At 39.4% G+C, this 9,027-nt stretch overlaps 1 pseudogene; it reads right to left on the bottom strand.

The window, feature by feature from the left end:
* Nucleotides 1–2,364: 2,364 nt before the first annotated feature.
* On the bottom strand, nt 2,365–3,513 carry LOC123752677 (S-adenosylmethionine synthase-like; annotated as a pseudogene).
* Nucleotides 3,514–9,027: the final 5,514 nt, after the last annotated feature.

Here is a 9,027-nt window from a genome sequence, read left to right as displayed (position 1 = left end):
ACAAGACGATGGAGAGGGAGGAGGAGGAGGAGGAGGAAGAGGAAGAGAATTACAAGACACTGGAGAAGGAGGAGTAGGAGGAGAATTACAAGATGCCGGAGAAGGAAGAGGAGGAGGAGGAGGAGGAGAATTACATGATGCCGGAGAAGGAAGAGGAGGAGGAGGAGGAGGATGAGGAAGAGGAGGAGGAGGAGGAGGAGTAGGAGAATTACAAGATGTCGGAAAAGGAGGAGAAGGAGAAGAAGGCGGAGTAGAATTACAAACAAGTGAAAATGAGTCCTCTGGCGTTCCTCACGTCATCAGTCAAATGAAATCCGTCGAACAACCTCATGAATTACTTCAAGAATTATTACAATCCTCCACAGATTCGTCTGAACTTCGAAAATCCCAAATGAAATCCAAACTTATAGAATCATTATTCTCGCCATTTATCGAAGACATAAAAACTTATGAAGGTCTCTTTATTGTTCCCAAACCACCAATTTCGTATAATCCTAAAACTATTACTGAAACTGATAAGACACTAATTCAACCCTTTAATAAATTCCTTAGTTATTATGATGAAATCCACAACTTTACCAATGGTTATTCTGCATATTACATAAATAAACTATATACAAATTCTAATATTGATAGGGGATATTATACAAAAAATCCAATTATATTAATATTTCCATGGAATTTCCATAATTTCACACCTGATATTTATACAGATCGACGTGAAATAAAAGACGTCAAATTAAAGAACAATTTAGATGCATCACGTAAAAAATGTCGAAAGGAAGGAAAACGATTTTACATGAACAAATTGTTGATATCATGTACCCATGCTGCAAGTCAAGATATATTTAATTGTGGATTTTATTCGGACAGTTTCCCAATGAAAGAAAATTCACTACCCCCATTCGTGGTTATGAAACTTGAACTCGAAGACGGTCATAATGAGGTGGAATGTAAAATGTTAGCTAAGAATATTAATTTCTCAGACACATTTGCTAGCATTAAATTTAACATTTATGTGGAAGTCGAGAAAGAAGAACAAACAAAAGAATCACATGGAGGAGGAGAATTACAAAATGCAGGAGAAGGAGTAGGAAAGGTAAAAACTTCACAAACAGTAGAAGGAGGAGGAGGAGGAGGAGACCCACAAACAGTTGGAGGAGGAGAAGGAGGAGGAGGAGGAGGAGGAGACCCACAAACAGTTGGAGGAGGAGGAGGAGGAGGAGGAGGAGACCCACAAACAGTTGGAGGAGGAGAAGGAGGAGGAGGAGGAGACCCACAAACAGTTGGAGGAGAAGGAGGAGGAGGAGGAGGAGGAGACCCACAAACAGTTGGAGGAGAAGGAGGAGGAGGAGGAGACCCACAAACAGTTGGAGGAGGAGAAGGAGGAGGAGGAGGAGGAGACCCACAAACAGTTGGAGGAGAAGGAGGAGGAGGAGGAGGAGGAGACCCACAAACAGTTGGAGGAGAAGGAGGAGGAGGAGGAGACCCACAAACAGTTGGAGGAGGAGAAGGAGGAGGAGGAGGAGGAGACCCACAAACAGTTGGAGGAGAAGGAGGAGGAGGAGGAGGAGGAGGAGGAGACCCACAAACAGTTGGAGGAGGAGGAGGAGGAGGAGACCCACAAACAGTTGGAGGAGAAGGAGGAGGAGGAGGAGGAGGAGGAGACCCACAAACAGTTGGAGGAGAAGGAGGAGGAGGAGGAGGAGGAGACCCACAAACAGTTGGAGGAGAAGGAGGAGGAGGAGGAGGAGACCCAGAAACAGTTGGAGGAGAAGGAGGAGGAGACCCACAAACAGTTGGAGGAGAAGGAGGAGGAGGAGGAGGAGGAGACCCACAAACAGTTGGAGGAGAAGGAGGAGGAGGAGGAGGAGGAGGAGACCCACAAACAGTTGGAGGAGGAGAAGGAGGAGGAGGAGGAGGAGAACCACAAACAGTTGGAGGAGGAGGAGGATCACATAGAACCCCCCACCGAAAAAAAGATAAAAAAAACTGGATTCAGTTTAGTGGAAGAAAACGTATTTATCTTGACCCAGACGCTGGTCTTATAGAGTCATTTTAATTTTATTTACTCTGATATATAAAAGGCCCGGAGATTTTATATACTCTGGTATATAAAACGTCAAAAAAGTATATAAAACTATCAATTGAATATAAAATTAAAGGTTCCCACCAGGCTTCTGTGCTGGCTAGGGTTCAAGTCTCCTGGTGGGAAAGTGTTCTCAATAACTTCATTCTCGTGTTTAGGAGAGTTGTGAATCAAGCATAGACATAGTGTTCTCCCATATTAACAGGGACTTGATGAAAAACGTAAAAATGATAGTAATCCTTAAGAATTATTTGACTCTAAAATTCAGGGATGGTCAACTTCTTGGGCTGCTCCCAAGAGAACTGTTGCCGTCCAAAATGTCCATAACACGACGTATCACTGTAAATTGGTCTCTTTAAGCCCAGTTCCTTGACAATATGTCCTAGTCGTAGATCAAAGTTGTGGTTAACAATCTTCAGAAGCTGTTTTGATGTGTACTGTGAGGTGCCATAGTGGAAGATGCTGATGCTTATGGGGTGCACAACACTAATGGCGTAAGATACCTGAACCAAACAGCGTCTACATAATTTGTTTTTCACCAGTGACTTGGCAACCCATCGGGCGGCATAGGCCGCTGAGCGGTCAATCTTTGTGTAATCTTTGCCAGAGAATGCTCCCCCGCCGTGAGCGCCCCACCCACCGTAAGTGTCAACGATGATTTTCCTACCAGTTAGCCCAACGTTACCTTGAGGTCCACCCATGATTAATTCTCCGCAAGGGTTGATGTGGTATTTCGTTTGAGTATCTATATATTTTTCAGGAATAATGACCTTGATGACCTTCTCTATAACCTCGTCACGCAAAGCTTCGACAGTAATTTGTTCCGAGTGCTGTACAGAAGCGACAACAGTGTTCACTCTTTTGGGAAAAACAGCTCCTTGATCGAAGGCATACTGGCATGTGACTTGAGTCTTACAGTCAGGTCGCGCCCACTAGAACGTCCCATCTCTTCGCAGCTCTGCAATCTTCTGATTGAGACGGTGTGCCAGCATAATAGTTAAGGGCATGCACTCGTCGGTCTCATCAGTGGCATAACCAAACATCAGTCCCTGGTCCCCTGAACCAGTGTTGTCATCACTGCGCCCGATGTGTACACCATTAGCAATCTCCGCACACTTTTGCTCCAGGGCCAGAAGAATATTACAGGTCTTGTAGTCAAAGCCCTTTCGTGAATCATCAAAACCAATTTTCTTAACAATATCACGCACAATTTGTTGATAATTAACTTGGGCCTTGGACGTAATCTCCCCACAGATCAGGATCATACCAGTTTTGGTACACGTTTCACAAGCAACTTTGGCGTCAGGGTCCTGGCTAAGATGGGCATCAAGCACTGCGTCGCTGATCTGATCGCAAATTTTGTCGGGGTGGCCTTCGCCTACGCTCTCACTGGTGAAGAGGAACGTCTCATGATCTCCATCCATGCTCTCAGCACACTATCCTGGGGAACGAAAATGTTACTTCTAAGTACTCTTGAATTTGGGACCAGGTTTCCTTGGCTAGATTTTAACTAAATAAAAATCAGTTATGTAAAGGAATATTATTAAAAACATTGACCTAATTGTGTGAAGAGAGAAAGAGAGAGAGAGAACGCAAACCTGGTCACGTGGAGAGAGAGCAACTGAGCAACTGTAAAGCAAGTGTGCAGCTGCTCTGTCTTATAACAAAACTGTGAGTCAAAAAAGAATATGGATCACTTATTTTATTTTGAAATGATTATAAACCATTAAAAAAAACCATTATTACTCATTCTAATTGGAAGAGTGAATGTATAATTTGGTAACCTGCATTCCTTTACTCTTTATGAACATAATAATTCCATCTGGTGAAAGGGATAATAATAATATTGTGTTAATAATTATAGAAGTATTTATTAGTCATATATAAAAATGTAATAGAAGGAACAATAAGATTTGAAATTCAATTCATATATTTCCAACCAGTCTCCAAGGTAAACAGCCTCTGTCAAATGGTAGATAAGATACATTATAAATCATCTTTATTATATGTTGTTAACAAAAAGCTGCTGTACGTGTGGACATTTGTATCCAAGATGTTTTTTCTCTATTATTAATTCTCTCCCGCAACCACCACATTCTCTTTTTTGGGGGGTTTCATAATGATTGAGATGACGATGATGTTCCCTAATAATACTTCTAATTTCTAGAAGAGTCTTGGGTATGAAGTATTCAATATGGTCTCCCTCAGCAATACATCAAATTTTAAATTGTTAGTGATTGTTGCAATCATATGATGTTCACAAATTACATCTTTTCCTTTAAATAATCGAACTAAGGAAAATGTTGGCATAGTTTGAAATGTTATTAACATATCTGTATAAATGATATAATAATTATAACTTGGATGATATTCACCATTAAAGGTGCATTTTGTTTTTAACCAAAATATAAAATCTGGTGTTCTATGATAAGATAATGCATAGGCACTATAAATCTCACTGTAAGTTAACGGAGGTGGTAACCAACAATTGCATTCACCATCATATTCATGTCGGTCATATAAATTATATATAGAGAGAACATCATCTTGAAATCTTTGAAAACTCCCATCTATTGTAATAACACAAAATTTTTCCATATAAGAATTACAATAATGGTCATAACAGTACATATATATACTTGAAATAGATGAACAAATAACTAAAACATTGTCTTCACAACTCCTTTCTTGCACCTGACACATTTCAGTACTTACAGGAATTATAAAGTTACGTAGTCCCAAAATACAATACATAATCCAACATAAATCCTGATTCCTCTTACTTACCATTAGTAGATATACATTAATATTTAAATTATAACAGGGTTTATTTTGTTCAGATAAAATGTTTCTAAATTTGATTACTGAAATTTCTTTCACTTTTTTTCTCCAGTCTTCCTCCCTATTAATATCAGAAGAATCTGGCATAAGCACCAATACATCAAAAGAAAAAGAAAAAGAATTAAACATAGAAAATGAACAAATAGCATTTTGCGGTAACTGATGTACAAGTGGTGATTGTGGCTGCGATTCGATAATTAAAAATTGCATAGATGAATGCCGCTTTACTACCTTCAAAACTATACTGACTATATCCACTCCAGGAATATAATCGACACGTGTAATTTCACCTTTACTTGGAACATGATTGATTAGAAGGGCCTGTTCACAATAATATGTTTGTTCTGACGATTGAAGAATTATATTTTCTGTCAGATAGAGTGCAGAATGTACCTTATAATGATTAATATTAGATTGCTGTAAGTTTTGAAAAGAAAAAAGAAAAATAACTGTATATCCATAAAAAATATCCAGAACAGTTGACGTGGGATACATTCGAAGACAAATATTTAACAATTGTAAAATTTCATCTGTATCCCGAGAGAACATTGTCATAGCTGTCACTAAAGACCACACTTTGTTTTTGTTTATCATACCTTTTAAAGGATGATTAACACTCGTCATTGTTTTTAATGTTGATGTAAACATAGGATGATCATTCAATAACTCAAATAGTTCAGAGTCTTTTTTTTCTTGACCCATTTTCGACCAGTTATTCATTTTAGTCTCGATCATCTTTAGAAGGCCTCTCATACAGTATCTTCCATCGGTTATGTTGTATTTGATGTAACATAATTGTTCCACAATATAGGATGCATTGTAAAGAGACAAATTACCATCTTCATTGCTATGTAGAAGTGGACTAGGGAAAAGAGTATATGAATCCCATATTAATCGATGATAAAGAGTGCGGAATGGCATGTATGACGAGTCAAGAATAACATGGCTCCAAATTTTACAAACTCTGGAACAAATAATTAAAAGATGACGATATGGAACAAGTGCAAATATGTTTTCTAATAACACCTGTGGTAGGGACGACATTTTTTGGATTAGAGTTTACATCAACACCTGTTGTATTACAGTGTTCAGTAAGCAAAACAGTAAGTAATTTAAGTAGGGTAGTAGTAGTAGTAGTAGTCTTTTTTTTTTTTTAATCAGGGACTCAAATCTCTTTTTTTTCAACTATCCATCAGGGTGTTTGTGACTGCTGTCACATCTGCACACGTTCAATGTTGAATATACTATCCAATATCATTGGATACTAACCAGAAAACTAATCAATATCGACATAGTATAGAGTATATAGTATAGTGCTGGATACTGGAAAACAATCCAACATTGAATGACTCATTCAACATTGAATGGTATTCCAATATTTAATATAATATCCAATATCACTTAATACTGGAAAACTACTCAACAGGATAAAAACAATAACATATTTGACTTTGGTTGCATAATTACTTTATTTTTTAAAAATATCTGAATTAAAAATCATATAATTAAAAAAAGAGAAAATTAAGAATGAATAATCTACTGTCAACAATTATTATGTTATTAATATTAATTATTTTCCTAACAGTTATAGTAGTCATTAATTCACGGAAAAAATCTAAAAATACTAAAAAATTATATAAAAAGGAAAACAATTACAATTCCATCAGCCATGACACAACACCAAAGTCCATTGAGCTAATAAAAGATGTAGGAGGAGGAGTGGGAGGGGAATTACACAACGTGGGAGTAGTAGGAGGGGAATTACACAACGCAGGAGTAGTGGGAGGGGAATTATACAACGCAGGAGAAGGAGTAGAGTTACATGATGCAGGGGAAGGAGGAGCAGAAGAATTACAAGACGATGGAGAGGGAGGAGGAGGAGGAGGAGGAAGAGGAAGAGAATTACAAGACACTGGAGAAGGAGGAGTAGGAGGAGAATTACAAGATGCCGGAGAAGGAAGAGGAGGAGGAGGAGGAGGAGAATTACATGATGCCGGAGAAGGAAGAGGAGGAGGAGGAGGAGGATGAGGAAGAGGAGGAGGAGGAGGAGGAGTAGGAGAATTACAAGATGTCGGAAAAGGAGGAGAAGGAGAAGAAGGCGGAGTAGAATTACAAACAAGTGAAAATGAGTCCTCTGGCGTTCCTCACGTCATCAGTCAAATGAAATCCGTCGAACAACCTCATGAATTACTTCAAGAATTATTACAATCCTCCACAGATTCGTCTGAACTTCGAAAATCCCAAATGAAATCCAAACTTATAGAATCATTATTCTCGCCATTTATCGAAGACATAAAAACTTATGAAGGTCTCTTTATTGTTCCCAAACCACCAATTTTGTATAATCCTAAAACTATTACTGAAACTGATAAGACACTAATTCAACCCTTTAATAAATTCCTTAGTTATTATGATGAAATCCACAACTTTACCAATGGTTATTCTGCATATTACATAAATAAACTATATACAAATTCTAATATTGATAGGGGATATTATACAAAAAATCCAATTATATTAATATTTCCATGGAATTTCCATAATTTCACACCTGATATTTATACAGATCGACGTGAAATAAAAGACGTCAAATTAAAGAACAATTTAGATGCATCACGTAAAAAATGTCGAAAGGAAGGAAAACGATTTTACATGAACAAATTGTTGATATCATGTACCCATGCTGCAAGTCAAGATATATTTAATTGTGGATTTTATTCGGACAGTTTCCCAATGAAAGAAAATTCACTACCCCCATTCGTGGTTATGAAACTTGAACTCGAAGACAGTCATAATGAGGTGGAATGTAAAATGTTAGCTAAGAATATTAATTCCTCAGACACATTTGCTAGCATTAAATTTAACATTTATGTGGAAGTCGAGAAAGAAGAACAAACAAAAGAATCACATGGAGGAGGAGAATTACAAAATGCAGGAGAAGGAGTAGGAAAGGTAAAAACTTCACAAACAGTAGAAGGAGGAGGAGGAGGAGGAGACCCACAAACAGTTGGAGGAGGAGAAGGAGGAGGAGGAGGAGGAGGAGACCCACAAACAGTTGGAGGAGGAGGAGGAGGAGGAGGAGGAGACCCACAAACAGTTGGAGGAGGAGAAGGAGGAGGAGGAGGAGGAGGAGGAGACCCACAAACAGTTGGAGGAGAAGGAGGAGGAGGAGGAGGAGGAGGAGGAGACCCACAAACAGTTGGAGGAGAAGGAGGAGGAGGAGGAGACCCACAAACAGTTGGAGGAGGAGAAGGAGGAGGAGGAGGAGGAGACCCACAAACAGTTGGAGGAGAAGGAGGAGGAGGAGGAGGAGGAGGAGGAGACCCACAAACAGTTGGAGGAGAAGGAGGAGGAGGAGGAGGAGGAGACCCACAAACAGTTGGAGGAGAAGGAGGAGGAGGAGGAGGAGGAGGAGACCCACAAACAGTTGGAGGAGAAGGAGGAGGAGGAGGAGGAGGAGACCCACAAACAGTTGGAGGAGAAGGAGGAGGAGGAGGAGGAGACCCAGAAACAGTTGGAGGAGAAGGAGGAGGAGACCCACAAACAGTTGGAGGAGAAGGAGGAGGAGGAGGAGGAGGAGACCCACAAACAGTTGGAGGAGAAGGAGGAGGAGGAGGAGGAGGAGGAGACCCACAAACAGTTGGAGGAGGAGAAGGAGGAGGAGGAGGAGGAGGAGAACCACAAACAGTTGGAGGAGGAGGAGGATCACATAGAACCCCCCACCGAAAAAAAGATAAAAAAAACTGGATTCAGTTTAGTGGAAGAAAACGTATTTATCTTGACCCAGACGCTGGTCTTATAGAGTCATTTTAATTTTATTTACTCTGATATATAAAAGGCCCGGAGATTTTATATACTCTGGTATATAAAACGTCAAAAAAGTATATAAAACTATCAATTGAATATAAAATTAAAGGTTCCCACCAGGCTTCTGTGCTGGCTAGGGTTCAAGTCTCCTGGTGGGAAAGTGTTCTCAATAACTTCATTCTCGTGTTTCGGAGAGTTGTGAATCAAGCATAGACATAGTGTTCTCCCATATTAACAGGGACTTGATGAAAAACGTAAAAATGATAGTAATCCTTAAGAATTATTTGACT

Source organism: Procambarus clarkii, unplaced genomic scaffold (assembly GCF_040958095.1).
Source record: "Procambarus clarkii isolate CNS0578487 unplaced genomic scaffold, FALCON_Pclarkii_2.0 HiC_scaffold_504, whole genome shotgun sequence".
Taxonomy (NCBI): Eukaryota; Metazoa; Arthropoda; class Malacostraca; order Decapoda; family Cambaridae; genus Procambarus; species Procambarus clarkii.
The sequence above is the reverse complement of the archived record's forward strand: the minus strand, read 5'-3'. Positions and strand labels throughout refer to the sequence as shown.